The 19,102-nt window shown below is 42.6% G+C and overlaps 1 long non-coding RNA gene across 1 annotated transcript; it reads left to right on the top strand.

Annotated features, from left to right (window-relative positions):
• Positions 1 to 734: 734 nt before the first annotated feature.
• Positions 735 to 8,379, top strand: LOC131578851 (uncharacterized). The gene is made up of 3 exons (XR_009277574.1): positions 735 to 857; positions 7,726 to 7,848; positions 8,253 to 8,379. It is a non-coding gene; the product is annotated as an uncharacterized LOC131578851 (long non-coding RNA).
• Positions 8,380 to 19,102: the final 10,723 nt, after the last annotated feature.

Raw genomic sequence — 19,102 nt, 5'->3', positions numbered from 1 at the left:
TGTGTTTCCCAGGGTCCCTCTGACTGTGACTCTAAATTGGCAGCTGGGCTTAATTCCACACAGTCCTACAAAGCCATGCGAGGCAAATATTTCATTCTCCTGGGATTCATGGGTATTCTTTTAAAGGAAATGTTTAAAATGAATCATAGAATCATTTTGGTTGGAGAAGTCCTCCAAGATCATTGAGTGCAACCCTTGACTTCCTCAGTTTTTTCTCAGCTTAAACTGATGACTCCTGTGGTGCTAACAGTCATTAATTTATGCCATGTGGTGTTGGGGGAATTCTCCCAGAGTTTTAATTCCTTGAAAACATTTGGGAATGTTTTTTTGGAAAGAAGTTTCACACTGTGATGGTTACCTGTGGAGGACTTCACCATAAGAACTCAGATCATTAAAGGCAGAAAACAAACTCAAAAGATGTTACCTTTAAGAAATATTATGGTATCAGGTGACCTCAGAATATGAATATCTGGAATCATTGCTAATAAAAATAAGTAAATACATAATTTAATTAGTAGTAAAGGCCTTGGAAGACTGAAAAGGACACAGATGAATGAACAGAAGAAGTAATGATCTGAGTTTCTAGTAATCAAATCAGAAAACCTCTTCTCAATGGAAAGATGGAAATCCAGATACCACAGGCTTTCAAAACACAAAAGATTAAACCGTCAAGTGGGTTTGTAGCCATGGGTTTATCAGAGGCAGACTGTGTCCTGACCCACTTTTTCGTTGGCCAACAATCTCCTGCTGACAGTTTTGACAAAGAGGTTTTGCCACCCATTGCCTTCCTAAGCCACCCCACCCTGTCCACTGCTCTTCTAGCTTGGTGGGAGCTGCCAGGACGGTGCCTTTCCCAGGTAAGAGTTACTTTTTTTCCTTCTTGGAAAATCTGCTGCTAAAGATGTGAATGGCAAATGCTGGACCTTTATGATGAAGAAGGTCAATTTCCACCCTCTCCAAAATCCCCTGCACTTGTTGGGTAGACCTGGCTCCACCCAGCTCTCAAAAAGTGACCAGGCCTTTGTACCCACTGTGAGGTGACAGAGTTAATTATTACTTTCTAGAACAAAATGCAAGACCCAGAGGTGAGGTTTTACTGTCTGGGATAAATGAATACGTGGAATTTACTTTGGTAATATCAGAGAGGGCTGGTAATCAACACAGCTCTCCACAGCACTGGTCAGAGAGGGGCCAGCAAAGGCTGGAGGACCCCAGCTGAGAAGTCCTGAATTCCCAATGTCCTGCTATCTCTTCATTAGTGTCCCCTTGAAACATTTCTGGCTGCATCCCCATCCTTCCCACTGCCTCTCAGCATGATACCCATGATTCAGGCACCATCCTCAATGGTGCCTGTCTCCCTTTTCTGTGCTGTGAGTCAACACATGCTGAGGGTATCACAGATGTGCAGCTTATTCACCTGCTGCTGATTTGGCCCTCACTGTTTTTCATTAATTAAACCCCCAAATCGCCACTCCTTTGTCAGAGCTGTCTCAAATCACCTCCTAGGCCTAAAACATGCCAGGACTGGGGACAGGACAGGGCTTGCAGAGGCTGTTTTTGAAGACAAATTAAGCTCTTTAAAAAAAGGAAAGATGTGGTGAGGATTTGATACTGGCTTAATCCAGGGCTTAAATGCCAGTGCTGAGTTGGGGCACAGCAGGGGTGGTGGTCAGAAGGGAGGTGGAAGAGGCAGCTGAAGAGCAGGAGAGCAGGTTTAGAAATGGCTTTCTACTCCCACTTCCTCACTGCTGGTCTGGATCCTGATACAAGCAGCTGTCTTAACCTTTGTACTTATAATATTAAATATATATATATTAGTTATTTATACATATATATGTATGTTATTCAAAAATAATCTTTCAGTTGTGCCTTAGGCAGGATTTCACCCTGCTAAACCCAGCTGCAGTGAGCAGGGGGTTGATCATAGCCAGCTCAAACCCACCACCTTTCTTTGCAAGCAGTGTGTGCCAGCTGAGCAGAGCAAAGGGCAGGAGGGCAGCAGAGCTGTTGTTCCCCTCTGTGAATGTGTGTGCAGGACAGCAATGTCCCAGTGCTGCTCACACTGTGGCTGTGAGATGTCCCCATGTGTGGCAGGCTTCCTTGGAGAGGGGTTCCAAAATTTTAAATAAAACCTGCTCCTGCCCAGCACAGCTCATGAAAAAGAATCCCAGAATCATGGTAAGATTTGGGTTGGAAGGGACCATGAAAATCTACCTAGTCTAAATCCCACAATAAGCAGGGACATCCTCGACTAGATCAGGTTGCTCAGAGCCCTGTCCCAGCTGGCCTTGAATGTTTCTGAGGATAGGGCATCCACCACTTTTCTTGGCAACCTGTGCCAAGGTTTTACCACTTTCATTGTAAAAAACTTCTTCCTTATATATAACACAAATTGACCCACTTTTAGTTTAAAACAATTACCATTACCCCTTGCCCTATCAATGGGGACACTGCCAGTAGCTGACATTCAATTAAATATTGTATGCAAAGATGACAACAAATTACAAATGAGCAGGCAGAATTTGTAGCTCTTCTCACTTCTCAGGAGCAGCCTCTAATTACACAGAGCTAGCACTTTGCTTCCCCTTCCTATTCCAACCTGTTTACTTGCTCTCTATCATGCTGTGCTCCCATGTTTTGCTCCAGGCAGCAGGTAGGAGAGATAGGAAGCAGCTGAGAATTTCTCCAGGGACAATTCATGGTTGGATTCTGCCAGGTGCCAGCTCTGAAACATCAGGCAGTTTGCACTCAGGATTAGGAATATAGTGAGGACAATGATGGGCTATTTGTACTGCACTGTGCTACTTTTAAAAGCCCTGCCCCTAAGCTGAGACATGCTTCATTATAGCTCTTAGAAGAGACACACACTGTCTTCTCATGGATCCTTCTTCTTTTTAAAATTAATTCTTTATAAATTTTCAATGTGGTCCCTTTTTGTTAGCAAAAGCATAACAGGTTATCTCCAAACTATGGTCTAAATGTATGTATATGTGCATATATATGTACATCAATATACATATTTTTGATGCATCACTTCAACATTTCATGAAAGATTGAGATGCAAATAATATTCCTGAGGAAATCAGAATAGAAGCATTGGACCCAGTGATCCAGCTTTAAACAAACTGTGCAGCTCTGAGCATGCATACAATTATGCATATAAATACAAATAAATAAAAGACATCCCAGTAATGAAGAAGTTAATCACAGTGATTTCATTGCAGAGCAATAACTCTATGCAAATAATCTTGAAATTTGCCTGTGCACCTGTCAGCTCAATTGTTTTGACACTGTGTGCAACAAGCCCATTTATTCACGGTGCCTTTGGAAGGCTGGGAAAGAGCAGCTGTGAAGCACCTGAGATTGATGTCCTCATGGCACTGCACATGTGGATGCCTTTAAATCCAGCTCAACTAAGGAGCAAAGGAGGAATTTCCTCAGAGAGACTAATGCTGTGGCTTTTCTGGCTCTGCTAAGTATGGAAAACCAGAGCTTTGCATTGGAAAAGACACATCTGAATGATGGAAAGTTATGGAAAATGTGATTCATGATGAGGTTTAAATGTTGCAGCTGGAAAGTTTGGCTGGGAGTAGAGAACAAGTTGGTCCAACCACCAAGAGTGGAGAGATAAAAATCACACAGAGTATTTTTCCCAAACACTTATTTGGCTGAGAATTCAAAATCACCAGTTCTGGGTTAATGTTTAATTATTGACTATCTGTAAGGAAAGACTCTTTCTCTGGTGTATCTGCATTCAATGGAGAAACACACACCTGAAAAATCATGCAAAATTTGACTTGGGATATTCCAGCTTCTCTCTCTAATTCCAGATTTGATATGAAATGCCCAGCCCAAGGCAGATGGGTGTACCATGGGAGCAACCTCTCACTTCCCCTGCAGTTTCATAATAAATAATATATAATTTCATAATAAATTCATAATTTGGCCCAAGTGTCAAGTGAATGATTTCCCAAATTCCCATTCATTTCCCACACAGACTTTTTAACAGCTGCTGAGCACATGGAACTTGATCTTTGCCCTTTGAACGTCCTCCACCCCAGCAGCAGCACCAGGGCTCTCACCCAGATACTCCAGGCTTTGCCTTTGGAGGACGTTGGCAAGAAACAGCTTTAACCGCATAAACGGAAACCAATGCACACCCAGCAACCATTAAACCAAGGAAATCTTTGCCACAAGATCTGTCAGTGATGAAAATTCTGAAGGGGTTTAAGAAGAGATTAGGCCAGTTCATAGAGGGCAGGGCCCTTAGGAGCTCTGGGGCCCATAGGCCTGGTCACCTCAGCCTCTGCTTCAGAAAATCCTTCCATTACTTATGGCCAAGGTCTGGGAACTAATAACAGAGAAAGGATCACCCTCTCCCTGCCCTGTTTTATAGTGGTGCTGCTGGAAAGTTATACTGGGCTATGGACATTTTTTACTAGACCGAGTGCAGGGATTTTTCTGGGGTTGCCAGATGAAACCCTGTGCCTGAGCCTGGTTGTGTGTGGCTGTTTGAAGCCATGGTGAGGAGACTTTAGGCCGATTTTAGGGTGGTGTTTTACAATTGTTTGATACTGGCACAGTTAACTGGTTCAGGGCAATATAATTTCACCCAATACATACCAAGAGTTTCCATTTTATTACACTGCTCATCGGCACTACAGTGGTGTCAAGCCAAATGCAGTCCCTGTGTCTTACACCACCACAAAAACCCCAAATCTTTTAAGCTGAGAGGTTGTTTCAATATTTTCTTTATCTTTTTTTTAGCCTTTGGCCGTTGATGCTGACGGTGCTAAAACACAAGGAACTGTATCTTTGCTCAGTGGTTTTGCTTCCCAAATTGCTACAGCTCTGGGGGAAGATGAGGTTTAATGATGTCTCTGTGCTGTGATGTGCTGCCTTGGTCTCCCTTTCTGTTTTTGGAGAATGTGAATGTGTTACAGGTCTTTGTAGCCAGCCATGGGGTTTTCCTGGTTTTCTGAGCCTGCCCCTTGATCACTCTGATTTTGCCTTGCCCCAGGATTCAGTGCAGCCTGTTATTTCACTGACTTGTCCAGACTGCTGGGTTGGGAGGTAAGAGCCTCAGAGTTTCTGCCCAGTGGTCCTCACAGCTTCTCTTTTCCATCAACGTTATCTCCTTTCTGGCAGGTTTAGCTATTCAGAAGTGCCATTGCCGTAGTTAGTCCTGGCTTGAGGCAGGAGGTGGAACCAATGGTCTCTCCCTTTCCTTTAGTCTGAGCTATTATTCTGGTTGGGGTGCTGGGTTATCCCTTGCAGTGGAGAGCTGAATTTAGAGTAAGCACTATGTGATGGTCCTGCCTGCCTCTGCATCCACCAGCATCCAGGGCAGTGCAGGTGATTCTGGAAGTGCTTTCCTCTACATCCCTTTCTTAAAGGGCATAAGGCAGCTTTAGGCTTCAGGTCTGACCCTCAGCTAACTGTGCCATCAGGCTGCTGGCAGTGTACAAAGCAGGCTGGTTCTTGCTTCACCAGGTGTCCTGGTGGAGCCAGGTGAGAGCTGTGCAGAGTTACAGGCTGGTGTTAAGGCTGCTGACACTGTGGCTGCTGGCAACACCTCTAGCAAGCCTCCCCTCAAAAACAGGGAGACCACACCCAGGCAGGCTGGAGTCTAAGGCAGCATGCTGCAAAAAGCTGTTTTCAAATTCAGCTGATTAAATTCCCAACACGCATGTATGCTCCAGCACAGCTGGACTTAACAAAACCATAAATTTAGACCATCTGATATCTGGCCATAAAAAATGACCAGTTGGTGACTGACTGAATTATTTTGCTCTTTCATCGTATCTGGACTCTGATCTACATTAACTAAACCAGTCACTGCAACTTTTCTAAATTGATTTTAAATTGACCTAATTAAAGCAGTAAGAGTACATAATGGAGATGTACTTAACCCAATTTGACCCTTCCTTAAATCAATTACACTACAATTCAGTAATTTGCAGGCAGAAGTTGAAACAATTTAAGAAAGAGTTAGGACAGGTCAGGAACCCTTGTAATGCAGGTAAACTGAAGACCTCAGAGGAACGGGGAACACACTGGTCCAAACTACCCATAGCTATAGCTGCAAATATAATCTGAGCTTCCCATCCGAGTTAGTCCAGGTTCAGCTCACCCCATTTCTCCTGCTGCTCTTTATTTACCATTAAGGTGGTCTTTAGCACTTTAAGGAGAGGGTTGCTTTTCTCTTCTCCCTGAAAGGAGAGGAGTGAAGATATGTCAACTTTTTTATCATTTTAAGCAATGCTGCCATCCCTGATTAGTAATTGGTGTCGTTAAAGATAATCAGTAAAGTCAAAATTATCATTACATGGCAGTAAGTGGGCTAGATGGGAGAGTGCCCTCCAAACCACCGAGACGTCATTAATCAGAGTTTAATAAGTACATTTGCTGAGGGATGGATCTGAGTTACAGATTAGGTTGAAGGGGTGGGGCTGCATTGCTCTACCCCTCTGAAGTGGCAACTGCATCACTCATCACCTCCTCTTTCCTTTGATGAACTGAATTCTTCTCCAACTGGTCCATAAAGGCACCACCTCCAGTTCTCTCCTGGGCCCATTCCAGCCAAGTATCAACTCTCTCTTCCAGAAATCAGGAAGCTAAACATAAACCCAAAGGAGAAGTAGAAAAGCAAGCAAGAATTTACTAAGAAGCCAAGCATGTGGAGATAAAACCGCAGGAGAAATAGAAGCAGGCAATGAGTGAGGAGGAGATGGGAACAGCAGACAGAGTGGATGGGCCACTCCACACAGACACCAAACAGACAAGTATCTGCTGCTGGTCTGGGCAGGAAAGCACCAGGGCAGAAACCACAGCCCACACAAGCGTGCAGACCATGGCCGTGGTGATGAACCAGTGGTATGGCAGGCAGAGCACCCCCAGGTGCAGAGAGGAAACCTCAACCTTGTGAAACCATGTGGGAAGAGGTCACCTGGGGGACACCATTAAGGGAGGATAAGAATCAGCAGAACCTTTTACAGACCCAGCATTACTGGGGAGATGGGGGTATGTGCTGTTATCAGAAGCAGTGCCAGGTCACTGTACAGTCAGCTGAACAAGGTCCTGCTACAGAGAAAACAGGTCCTGGTGAAGAGTTTTCGTTCATGAACAAAGGGAACTGAGGGACAAGAAGGTGGCAGTGAGTTACTGTTGTGGTGATAGTCCCAGAAATGCTGGCTGGGAAAGGGAGATTTAAGGAGCAAGGTGGTCACTGCAAGTCTGGCTGCTCAATACCCCTGGCTAACAGCCAAAGGAAGGGGAAACTAAACACTGTTTGCTTCACTGATGTACTGCATCCATTGTGCAGTGTGACACACCATGCAGGCTGAAGGCCAACAGAAGGCACGTCCAGAAAGCTGCTGGAAGTGGGGCCAGGCATGCACAGTGGTCTGAGCAGAGCTGGGTGCGCTGTGCAGGCTGGGAAGCAGCGTGATTAATGTAGGAGACACTCACATGGCAGTCAAACCAGAGGGATGCTGCCAAGCTGGGAGGAGAAAGTAAATCACTTGGGGTAGGTGAGATTTTTTTGTTCCAGTTGTATACTGAAATCCTGTCATGGGTTCTTCCAGTGCCTGCAGAGAAAAAAAGTAGCTGTAGATGAGTCAAAACTGAATATCAGAGAACTGCATGTGCCCTACCTGGCAGGTCTGAACAAAGTAATCCCTAAAGATAAGGCTTATTTCTGAATGTTTTTCATTTCCATAAAAGGCACAATAACTATTGGGGAACAACTGTGTTTCACAAGGAGCACCACTGACCCTAGAGATGTCACGCCTTGCCTTCGAAATGGGCAACAGAGAAGGATCTGGCCACCTGTATGCAGAGCATCAGGTAAAAGCAAGTGTAAAACAATGACATGATTGTTGGTATTAGATGACAAACCAGTCTCACAGCTAAGTCTTGTTGTTGCAAATATTTTTGGCAGTGTCATTTTAAGCAGACAGCCAGAGGAGCAAGGCACTGATTTGTCTCAATTTTCTACAGGATGGGTGGAGAAATGGCACTTAAAGGGATGTGTGCAATACCATTTTTAGTGTGTTACTGATGATAAAGGGTCATAAAAGTTTTAAGCTTTGGTGATTTTTTTTTCCTTAGATGATCTTTGTTTAATGAAAACCAATGACAGATTTATTGCAAAACAAATTGCAGTCATTAGAAGTCAAAAAAAAAAAAAAAAGTTGTTGCTCTCAGGTGCTAAAACAAGACCTATACCAACAGCCATCATCTTTATCCAGCCCTTCTGGGGAGTTATGAAGCTGGTGCTGAGAAGTTTTCATGGTCTGAGACTTCTGGGACTTCAGTGGAAGCTCTCTTCATTCCAGCCTCATTCCCAGTGAAGGATAGGATGACACAAGCAATGTCAAACCTTGACATTTGCAAAGACAAGAAGCACTAAGGGTGCTTACAATGAATTAGATTATATCTTCACCAGACCTTTTATAAGAGTTTCTGCTGTATTAGAACTCCACGTTTTTTAGTAGGGATAAATAAAGGTGCCTGGTAAGTAAACTGAGCTCTGTCTTCTTACCAGTAATTAAATAGTAGCACAATATTGATTAGAAGAATGGCAAATACCTCATTTTCCAACAGTCTTATCCACCTTACTCTTCATGTCTCTCATGAGAAGCAAGAAACACCTTCCCCAACACAGAGTAAGTGATCAGCAGCATATATATATATATGAATATAATTTCTAGATAATAAAATTACTTTATCAGCAACATTTATAATTCTAATCTGATTTAAAGATCTGTATTCTATAGCTCTTCTGTGTGGTTTGCCAGCTGATGACTCCCTAAGAACTCAGATTAATTTTTACATCTCTGCTTGCTGCTGCTGCTGAAGAAAAACTGTGATGAGGTGACTCACTGGCATTCATGAGCCATCTGAAATATCACATTTTTCATCTTCAGTTCTGCAGATCCCTGTTCCTGTAATGACTAATTATATGAGCTTTCTTTTTTTCAGTTTGCTTTTCCACTCTAGTCTTTTAATATTGTTCAGCCTTGCTCAAGGCTTAAGACAAGGTCTATGCATCTGCTTGCCTGACCTTGTTTATCTGAAATTTGATGCTGGTTTCTCTTGAGGTTTATCTGACCCAGCCTCCAGGCCTCCCACAGTGATGTGGATATTTGAGCCAGGTGCTCTGGGCTTCCTTTGGCAGCAACCAAGAGAAGTAGGCATGTTTAAGGTGGGATTGACTCTCCACCATGTAGCAAGGTTTGCAGCAAGGTGATAAGACCCCACACAATTATTAGGATCCCTACAATCATATGGTGCATCAAGCACCTCCTAAAACCACGGGAGATATTTGCAATGGATTTTATAATGTCTTTTCATTACTGGCTATTACTACTACTATTAGTGGTAGACATGTTTGTCAACCACAGAGAGTGCAGTCTGCTGGGGGATAGCAAATGCTTTGGGAGTGTGTCCCACCTATATTTCACTCAAAATAAGTCAGAGAAAACATCTTTTCATTTAAAGACTGAGCCTGTCCCCTATGGCCACAGTGGTGGTGAATGTCTCTAGTGCTTTCTTGTTTACTGTGGAACAGAAAATTAGGACAAAAAACTATTCTAGATTTCCCCTGAAGCCACTTCACCCTTGTGCTTGTTAATGCATTGCTTTCTCTCTGATGCTTTTAAACTAATAAACTTCAGAACAGTAAGTATTTAATAGTGACATAACTGCACTTCCATTTGGGGATGGAAATAAACTATAATGATGTCAGGATGTTTATATGAAAATATTTGTGGCTTTTCTGGTAGGACGCCTCAGCAAAAAAAAATATCATGCAAACAGAAGAGTTCATACCCCTAATTAAAGCAGTAATAATCTTTACAAGGGATTATAACACCAAAGGCCAGGCTGACATCTCTGAAATCCTACTGACAAAGCTTGCTGCCTGTTGCCTTGCTTTCAGCTGTGCCTGAAAACCTCCTGACAAGTGAACTGGAAGCACTTTCAGAAGCACAACCGCAGTGTCATTGAGCTGCTCTGGCGCCTGTTGTGCTGCGGTACCAGCACCACCGCAGCAATGCTGCCGAGCCTTAGCTCTGCTCTGCTTGAAGTGTTAAACACCACCACAAAAGGAATTCTTTATAAAAACTAACTTTAGGGCTAAGAAAGGGCTCACTGGTCTCTAATCACAGGAAAGAAAAAAGTCTGTAAAAGCGCATTTTAGAAATTACTATCTCTTCTGCATTAATATTCCCCACATGTTTTGGAAAGACTTCTCTTTCTGCTACCATTCTCAGCAAACAGATTCCTGGCCAGTTAAAGTCTCAGCTCAAAATAAAATAGACTTGGGTTGACCTCAGGTTGCATCCCAGAGAAGGAAATTTCTTGGCTCAGTTCAGATTGCCACAGAAGGAAGTGCTGTGGACACTGTTGGAGAGATGGGAGCTGCTGTTTGGACAGAAGGGATAATGGGCAAAAAGGGAAACAGCAATGCTGGTGGAGGGGATGATACTGCAGCACTGCTGGGGGGAAAGGAAAAGCAATGGTCCCTCTCTCACAGTTGCTGCTGCAATGCAGAGCAGGGATGGACAGCCCTTGGGGTACGTTACGAGAGACTCTGTGACATCTTTCTGTATCTGCAAGGCAGAGAGCTCTCAGCAAAGCAAGGGAATGTGAACTGCTGCCACATTCACCTGCTCCAGAGTACATCAGTCCATCCTAAGTATTCCCCATGTTCCTGTAGAACTCATGTCCTGTAGCTGTCAGCTCATGAAGATCACATGTGCTACTATGCAAGGCTTAAAACTAATATTCAAGAGAGGTGAATGGCAGCTTTTTTCTGATGACAAACAATACAAAAACACCAAAACGTGTTTCTGCTTGTGTTTTAAAACACAGCATGCTTCCCACAAATTATTTTGATGGTTTCTTGCTCAGCCCACCATTGAAAGCAGAGAGTAAAGCTGCAGTTTTTTCTCTTGGTCTGGCCACAGGGCTGTATTTGTATTGCTGCTTCATTGAGGCAGCATCTAAATACCCAGGATCTCACAGCCTTTAGCCACGATCTCTCAGCAACAAACCTTGCAGCAGAGTGCTCAAAAACAACACACATTCAAAGATTCATTTTTTTAAAAAGAAATAAAAACAAAAGGAAATCAAAAATAGAAAGAATAGACAATGCAAGTTTAAGTCAAAGTAAAAACATACAGACGGAACATCCAAAGCATGGAGAAGGTCCAAAGATGCCTCCAAGCAATCCTGCAACTGGGTTTTCAGGTTACATGTTTTTGCAGGAAAAATTCTTCATAAATCTATTACAGCATCAAAGCCACATAAGTCTGCTTCTCCTTCTGAAATGCCACATCTTAAGCAAGTCATTTGGCAGCAGTGGGAAGGGTAAAACTGGCATGTCTTGGCTTAAGGCACTTGGTTTTGAACTGGCTCACCAGCCTAGCTGGCAAACAGCGCTCCTCTCAGCTTTCAGTGTTGATTTATCCTGGCGTAGGCACAACTCTGGCACAACTTCAGTGCTATTAGCGAGCGAGAGTGATTTAACATTTGTACATTTCTAGGAAGAGCAGTTTCATTTGTGCTCTCAGGATAAGACATCTTCCACACGCAGGAAGTGTTGGTGGTTTTACTGCAGTGAAGAGGATGGCAGGGAGTCCACCCTCTGAATGGAGATCTTAGAAGCACTGCTGAGCCCCCAACTCTAAATGCACACTTCGCCTCCTTCCTCTGTATTTTTAGGGCAAGACATGGGCACTCACTGGTCCTTGCTGTAACATCTCCCCAGATTTACAGAGAAAAAGTGGAAGGACGTTCATTTCCCCAGAGCTGTTGAACCAAAATAATCTGACTTAACAATGACTTGGAGTGGCCTGTCTTGATAAGAGATTTGAGATACTGCTCAAAAGCGAGCCTGAGAATGGGGGAAAAGAAGGAAATAACAAAGAAGATGGTTTGGATCTGAGCAGAAGATGACCTGGTCCTGTGTGATCTACACATCTGACCATATGATGGCAGACAGGTAGGTCCCAAACCATGCTGTCCTTGCTGGGCTTGGCACAGGTGGGGGAATGGAGACATTTTCTGGGGCAAGTCTTTGAGAAAATAGCCTTGTTTCTGGAGAAGAAGGATCACTTATGGGATTTCTATGACTGGTATATGAGAAGCTCCCAGTGCTGCACCAATAAACCCATGCTCTCAGAGCTTGTGTCCTTCCGTTCTGGACACCAGAGAGCAGCCTCACATCTCCACACTATGAGCAGGACTGTTCTAATTTGTCCCTCAAACAGTCTCCATTTTGCCTGTTCTTTTTTAAACCTTTTAATTGTTTTGTCCTGCTCTGATTCCTATTATGGCACAGTAAAATTGTGTGCTGTGCAGAGCATGCTTTATTTAATTTGTTATGCAGCTCAGAGAAGTATAAGAAACTCTTCAATAACAGATCCTCAGCAGATTCTGAAAACCCTGCATAAACTCTTGACACAGCCAGGCACTATTTATTTACAACATAACACAAAGCAGGACCCTGTCTCCCTGTGGCACATTGTCAAAATACATTCTTCACGCTTTCTGCAGCTGAGAAAAGCCTTGATGTGTTCTGGTAATTGCTCTTGCATCTGTCAGGCAATGCTAAATCAGCTCTTCCCTCCTCCTCATTACTCCTTTGGGTTTACAGAAAGCAGAGAAAATGCAGCACGCGTCAACAGAGACAGACAGGTTTGGGTGTGTTTGGTTGGTTGGAGGTCAATGATCACCCTTCAGTGTCTCACATAAGCAAAAATCCCCTTCTTCCCAAAGCAAAGACACAGACTTTGATCTCAGGATGTCTCCTGGGACCCGTCCTGCAGATGTACCTGCAGTTCAGCAGTCACAGCATTGCTGCCCAGTTATGCATTACATATGTTAATGCCCAGACAGAGTTAACTTAGGCTTTATATTAGGTAATAACCCTTTTGAGAGAGCAGGCATTAACTCAATCAACAGCCTGCACATCTGCTCAGTTTTCCAGATCTTACCACTGCCTGAAAAGAGGCTCTTCCAGCCCTGAAGCAGAGCTAATAAAGCACTTTCCTCTTCTACAACAGCTTTACATCCACATCAGCGTGGCAGTGTTTGTGCAGGGAAGCTGTAGCCTCAGTGAAGTTCTCTATTTTATCCACTCACTGTCTGGGCTGCTCAGCTGTACTCACAACAAGTTGCCATTCTGCTCCTCCCAAGGAAGTACCTTTTGCCTCTGGCTCATCTGGAACACAGCTCAGGCACCAACAGTGCTCTTTTGAAGGCTGCCAAGAGGAAGGGACAGGAGGCTTCCTTCAATCACAGCCTTGATAGACTCTTCCTTTTCACTATTCCAATCACTGCAGATCTGGTTCACCTCAAGCAAAGCTGCTGTGAAGATTAGAGTGATGGTTTTCGCACCAGTGCTTTCCAGCCACTGACAGCAGGCTGAATCAATGAGCACACTGGTTCAGCCTTGCAAAGCTGGTATGCCAGATCAGCTGTGTTCTGCATGTCTGAGCACGGGCATGAATGAACAGAGGCTTGCCACAACTTAGCTGCAAGATACTAACCTATGACATTTAAATGTACATAGGAAAGGATGAAGGAGAAAGTAAGGGATTGCTTGGGAGATCTGATTGCAGCCCTTCTTTGAGGAGGTCATTGAGAAGAAGGAGGCTCCTCTTGGGGTCCATGGTGGGAGGATGAAGAAACAAACGGGAATCAGTTGAAACACAAGAGATTCTGATCAGATATGAGGAAAAGTTTTTGCTGTGACAACAGTCAAGCAGTGGGGCAGCTTGCCCAGAGAGGTTGTGCAAACTCCATCCTTGGATATTTTCAAGTCCCAGCTGGATAAGATCTTGAGAAACTTGGTCTGAGCCAACCCTACTTTAAGGAGATTGGAGAAGAGACCTCCTGAAATCCATTCTGATCCAAATTACCATATGTTTCTAATGTGCGCCATTTCTCTCCAGAGTAGCTTATCTACAAAATGGTAGACAACGTGCCTTGAAAGTTTGCTTAACTGATAAAGAATGGCACAAAACAGAGTGTGGTCTGTGGTGTGTACATACTTCCTATTCAACATTTTTTTTTAGGTCCCTGCTTCATATATACCAAAGGTTACAGAGGATGTACTAAGCAAACAGGGTGATTGAAACCGCAGTGTTGAAATTTAAACCAGCAGGCGATAAGTGCCTAACACTTCACTCCGAAGAAATCTACTAATTTGCCTAAACCAAATTCAGGAACAAAAGGATGAACTGTATCAGTGATTTTTATTGCATTTTAAAGATAACTGCTACAGAAACTGCACAGGAATTAGTAATGTTCTAGAATAATCAAGCTAAGATTCTCCTAAATACAAAAGAAATCTCGCTAAACAAATCTAGAGACTGTTCCTTTTACTTGATGTTTTAGATTGACTCAGTTTTCTATTTTAATGTGGATATTTCCAGGAAGGGCTGGGGCCAGGGAGAAAGAATGAGAAGAAAGAAGCTAGAAAATTCTTTTAGCAGCTTAGGCTGCTATGGTTATATTTAATATTTCTGGAAGTAGCAGACCACAGACAGTCTTTTGGCCACAGTACGCTCTCTGGCCAGCTCAGCCACAGAGGAGGCGCTGTGACAACCTCCCAGAGCTGTTTGTCTGTGGGCTGGATGCTTCCCACTTCACAGAATGCTCCACTCCATGGGCTCCTCTCTTAGATTTCTTAGAAAAACTCTTAGACCTGCAGTATCATAAAACAATTTAAGATTATACTTGCTGTCTGTTACTAATGCTTTGTGTGGCATTAGGTAATTGCTTAATTGAGCATTTCAAAAAGCATTAATATATTTTTCTCTGCAAATGCATTATTAATATATACATTACAATCTCTGCTGTTAAGGCTTTGTACAATTATTAATAGACTTAAAACACTGAACTGCATGAAAATATTTTCTGCTAGGAAAAAGGAACTCAAAAGGACACAAATCATACCTGGTCTACCATCATTATAAATTAAGTATTTGTATTGATACTTCTACACTCCAACAATCCTAAGCCTGTTGGCACCAGTTGAAATGGGAAATATGAATGTTTCTATTCTGTTTCACATTAATTCACAAAGCAAACTTTGCTGAAGAATAACAAACTGCTTTGCATCCACCCCTTTAGACCACCCCTTTAGACTTCTCCACCATACAATGTACTGTTTTTCTCCGGAGCAGCACACTACCTATAACATCACTCCTACCATGTAGATTGTACTTAGGATTGCACTGACAACTTGCATTCTTCCAGAAATGAGAAAGACACTACACCTACAAGTGATAATTTGTTTTTAATGCTTCTGGGAAGAACCCATTAAAGATTTCAATGAGATTTTTTTTCACAAAATAGTAGGCAGTGCCAAAAATCCATGTGGGCTTAAATATAGTACTAAAAGCAGTGAAAGGCAAAACAAAAAGGCAGTGCAAAAACCCTATGCAATTACCTTTTGAACAGAAATAGTTTGGGGAGATTATAACAGCTGGATGATCTGGAGTTGGGAGGTAAAAATGATACTAAATCTATATAAACTGATATTAGGTTGGCTGAAAGCTCCATCCAGCCCAGCAGTTTCAGAGGTGGATAAGATACGAGTAGGAAGACAGAAAGAACTGGGAAAACACGTTCTGTAGTTCCCCGAAATGTCTTTCCAGCTCCAGCAACTTACAAGTCAAGAACTTGCTGAGTTAGATCAAGAGTCTGATGATTTTCCAGCTGCTTTTTAAATCCATGCAAAGTTTTGTTGCCCATTATGTCCTGAAGCAAGGACTTGTGGCTTAACTATAGGCTAAGTGAAGCACTATCTCCTCTTGTTTGTTTTGAACCTTCCAATTTCTTATTTCATTTGCTGTAACTCAGTTCCTGTGTCTGGTAAGTCAGTGAACAGTCTGGATTCCTGGTTCTTATTTGTATCTCTGAAGATTTTACATAGACTTTGATACTATCTCTCCTTCCCTGCAGACTTAAGAAAACCAGCTGAGTCATCCATGATCCCTTTCAAAGCCCTTCTATTTCTGATAGTTCTATTGATTTTTATTTAATCTATTCCACTTCTACCACACTATTTTTGAACTAGAACTGCACAGACAATTAAAGATGCAGGTGCAAACAGGGATTGATACAATGGCACTTTTTATTTTCTATTTATCTCTTAAATTTTAACAATAGTCTTAACATGCCTCAATTTCCATTTTGATCACTGCTGAGCCCTGAGTTGATTTTCTCACAGAACCCAACCTCAAGGCCTTTTTTCTCACTGGTAAAAACCAGCTAAAAATATATATGTGAAATTCAGGATTGTTTTTTTTTCTCATATGTCAGCCTTTCATATTTATCAGATTTAATTTCATCTGCCATTTTGCCACTGACTCTATTAGTAACATAAAGTCATTCAGTTTTTCTCAGTTAGCCCTACCCTGAATAGCTCATTATCAGCACCACATTTTGTAAATCACTACTGATCTCCATTTCTACCAGTTATTTGTCCAAGTTTCATATCCATTAGCAGCCTTCTTTTTTACTTCCTTTGCGGAGGAATCCTACTGATTGCATTTGGAAACCATCATAGACAGTTAAATGAATCTTTGTGGTCTGTGAGCTTGTTGACTTCTTCAAAGAAAGCTTTCCTGAGACACCAATTTGCTTTAAAAAAGCCACAATGACTTTCCCTAATGTGTCATCTTTTCTATGTGGCCACTAAGTTTTTTATGCTCTTCAGTATAATTTCTACTTATTTGTCTATCAAGGAGATTCGGCTTCCAGGTCTACGGCTTCCACAATCTTCTCTAAAATCCTTTAAAAAATCTGGTATCACATGAACAACTCATCAGACTCCTCTGATGCCGAAGTAATTTTAAGTGAGAAGTCAGAGACAGCAGTTAGTACCTGAATCACTTTGTCTCTGAGCTGCTTGACAACTAGTGGCTGAACACCATCTGGTCTCAGCAGTTGGCTGCTGCTCACTTGTTAATGTATTCCTTCATCTTTTATACTTGCACTGTAATCCAAGACATGTTTTCCTAATTATTCCCCTTAAAGAAGTTTACCATTATTGGAGTTTACCCATGCTCATCTATCCCATTCACAAAAACAAAAATAAATTCAGCTTTTCTTTTATGGCTGTATTTTCCCTAGATGTTTCTTCTGTATATGAAATAATCTATTTGCCTTATAGAGCTGTCAAACTCCAGCAGGCTCCCTGATTTGTTCTAGGAAAGACTTGCTATTATTGTAACTTTTGCAAGCTGACCCTGCAACTTCCTTCTGTATCCTTCTCACAATTTTGTACTTAACCTATCAGAGGTTACTAGTCCTTTATTTTACTCCCTTTACACCTCTGAAAGGTGTGTCTTGTTTTATACTGCTCCTCTGTTTTTGAAAAGGAATTAGAATACTACTAATTTTCTTTGTCGTGGTGCTACATGGGTTTTGAAACCAAGGATGCTACAGTTCCTGCTACAGTGTGTGTCTTTGTCAATAATATGACACTCTTTAGGACCAGGGATTGTTTTTCCTCTTCTGGCTTCCCAAAGAGCAGCCACAGATACTTTCTAAAATGTTAGCTCCAGCCCTACCCCCTCCTGTGACATTTATCCAACGTAATTTGAGTTATTGAAGTCACTTATGATTGTGTTTTCTGCCTCTCAGGCTCTGATCTCCCTGCCTTGTTAGTGGGACTGGTGATGCACTCCCAGTACTTCATTTTTCCTATTTATTTCTGGGACTTCAGTCCACTGAGACCTTATTTATTGACAGAATTAACTGTTAATTGGAGAATCCTCTAAGCTTTCTTGAAAACACAGCATCACTCATCCACTGTCATGCTTCATCCCGCCTCAAAAATATGACATGTATCAAAACTAATTGTTCACTTTTCCTATCAGCTTTCAAAACATGAACATAAGTGCATATTTGCTGCATCTTTGCTGCAGCTGCTTGCAAAGCCTTGTTGTCTCCTGGCCAAAGCCCAACAGCTGAAATAACAGAGCAGGGAATATTTTGTTTCTGATTTGTATGTTTTCTCTTGAATCATACAAAAAGCGATCAAGGATCTGCCCTGACTACAACCCATCAAACAGCTGACAGAACAGAGAAGCAATATCTCATCCACTGTAGAAAACAAGAGGTGCAGTTTAACAGGAACTGTGAAGAAACGACCATTATAAGGATAGAAAACATGTTTATCTCGTATAAAATTTGAAAGCATCTAAACTATCCTGCTTCAGGACATGCTCTCATCCATCCCTTACAGTGAGGGAACATTTATACACCGGTCAGAAAATAGTGGTTGTTTTCAGATCTCCTTGTGTGGCAGCTCTTCTCCCTGAACCATGTAATTCATTTTTAATTCAGAGTGGCACCTCAGAGACAGTTTTATCGCACCTTCTTTAAGGGATAGCTTTTCCCCCCGTCTGTCCTGCCATGGCCCCTGCAGTGTGTTATGCACTGTACTACCAGCACTAATAATTAGCAGCTGCTGGGCCTGAAATTGCTGATTGTTTTCTATTAATCATCTAGGTTAGGGAACAGTTTATAGATGCCATAGTAATAAGTCAGATACTAAAAAAAAAAAGTAAATTCCTAGGATCACACAGACTGTAATGACTTAATCCATTTTCCTGCTTCATCAGCTTTCCCTCAGCTGGCGCCCAGGCTTCCTCGCTCTGCTCCAGTGGTTTTCCAGCTCTTTATTTGGTGGTGCAACTTGTGACTTCTAAGGCCATGGTCAGATGGATTTGCAAGGTCGTTTCCCCTCCCTTGCAAGTCAAGCAGCCGCTTACGCGAGTCTCCAACTAAATCAGACTTTTATATTTTTTTACACATTCTGTGGCACGTCGGGTCACAAAAATAATGGTTCCCTAAAACAGCTGCGGAGAGGCCAGAAAGCCCTCACGAGCCAAAGCTTCTGGGAGTATAAGGAACAATAAAAACAGCTAAAACGCTGTAACTTGAGGGGATCGACCTCGTTTTTCCACAGCGGGCGAGTGAAGGCACCGGCAGCGAGATGAGGCGGCGGACATGAGGAGGGGGCGGCGGACACGAGTCTCTTGGCTGGGGGGGGGGGAGGGGGCGGCTGTGCGTG

The sequence above is a fragment of the Poecile atricapillus genome, chromosome 4 (genome assembly GCF_030490865.1).
Source record: "Poecile atricapillus isolate bPoeAtr1 chromosome 4, bPoeAtr1.hap1, whole genome shotgun sequence".
Classification (NCBI taxonomy): domain Eukaryota; kingdom Metazoa; phylum Chordata; class Aves; order Passeriformes; family Paridae; genus Poecile; species Poecile atricapillus.
The sequence above is the reverse complement of the archived record's forward strand: the minus strand, read 5'-3'. Positions and strand labels throughout refer to the sequence as shown.